Source organism: Labrus bergylta, unplaced genomic scaffold (assembly GCF_963930695.1).
Source record: "Labrus bergylta unplaced genomic scaffold, fLabBer1.1 SCAFFOLD_160, whole genome shotgun sequence".
Taxonomy (NCBI): domain Eukaryota; kingdom Metazoa; phylum Chordata; class Actinopteri; order Labriformes; family Labridae; genus Labrus; species Labrus bergylta.
In genome coordinates, this window is record NW_027077312.1 from 37,501 (window position 1) to 39,358 (window position 1,858).

Sequence of the window (1,858 nt, forward strand, 5' to 3'; positions counted from 1 at the left end):
AGAGAGAGACACTGAGAGAGAGACACTGAGAGACACTGAGAGACACTGAGAGAGAGACTGAGAGACACTGAGAGAGAGACACTGAGAGAGAGACACTGAGAGAGAGACACTGAGAGACACTGAGAGAGAGACACTGAGAGACACTGAGAGAGAGACTGAGAGAGACACTGAGAGAGAGAGTGAGAGACACTGAGAGAGACACTGAGAGAGAGACACTGAGAGACACCGAGAGAGAGACGCTGAGAGAGACACTGAGAGAGACACTGAGAGAGACTGAGAGAGACACTGAGAGAGAGACACTGAGAGACACTGAGAGAGAGACACAGAGAGACTGAGAGACACTGAGAGAGACACTGAGAGAGAGACACTGAGAGAGACACTGAGAGAGACTGAGAGAGACACTGAGAGAGAGACACTGAGAGACACTGAGAGAGAGACACAGAGAGACTGAGAGACACTGAGAGAGACACTGAGAGAGAGACACTGAGAGACACAGAGAGAGAGACGCTGAGAGAGAGACACTGAGAGACACTGAGAGAGAGACACAGAGAGAGACACCGAGAGAGAGACGCTGAGAGAGAGACACTGAGAGACACTGAGAGAGAGACACTGAGAGACACTGAGAGAGAGACACTGAGAGACACTGAGAGACACTGAGAGAGAGACACTGAGAGACACTGAGAGAGAGACACTGAGAGAGACACTGAGAGAGAGACACTGAGAGAGACACTGAGACAGACACTGAGACAGACACTGAGAGAGAGACACTGAGACAGACACTGAGACAGACACTGAGACAGACACTGAGAGAGAGACACTGAGAGAGAGACACTGAGAGAGACACTGAGAGAGACACTGAGAGAGAGACACTGAGAGACACTGAGAGAGACACTGAGAGAGAGACACTGAGAGAGACACTGAGACAGACACTGAGACAGACACTGAGAGAGAGACACTGAGAAACACTGAGAGAGACACTGAGAGAGACAGATTCTACAGTCTGTGGGACTGCAGCGACATGAAGCCAAAATACATAGATAATAAACTGATGAAAAGATCATTAATCCCATCTCTGATAAAACACTCTCACAGAGGTCTCACTCTGTGCTGAAGGTTCAGTTTCATCTCCGTCTTTGGTTCGTTGGTGGCCATGTTATCAGTGTGACCACGATGACCTCATCACTCTCAGAGGTTTCTGTTAGCGCCACAGGGCTCAGCTACGCTGCTGTTGCCTAGCAACAGGCTCCTTGCATTACAGCGATGGTGACGAGAGGAGCCGACAGGAGACAGGACAGAGTTTATAGGACTGCAATGTTTCATTTATTTACAGGAATCTGAACATAAAGGACCAGACTGTGAAGTGTTCTGCTTTGTGTTTGTAGTCCGAGGAGTTTTGACCAATCAGGTGTCAGCAGGCAGGAGAGACGGTCAGTATGAAGAGTAAAAGCAGGAACACAATCCTCTGTAATCTGCCTGTTATGTTTGCTTTTCAGCTTCATATAAAAAATTAAAGGGAAGCCTCTGTGTGACTTATTATTCACAGTTAACCCGAGACTCGCAGGAAACCGATGAACACACACGACGATGACGATAGATCCTCTCTTTAGATCTGAACCAAGCAGCAACCTCCAGTGTTGAAAAATGAAGCCAACAGGAAGTGTAAAACCCTGCAGTTCCTTAAGTGTCCACTAGAGGAAGCACAGGAAGTCACATGTACACCCATTCAAAAAAGATGGATGGAAGAAACACAGGGAGACACTTTCTCTGTGTCCAACTTTTTATTTATTTTTGACAGAGGAAGCATGTGAAAACTATCTTTTAAATGTACTCAGTAAAACATAAATCTACACCATGACAC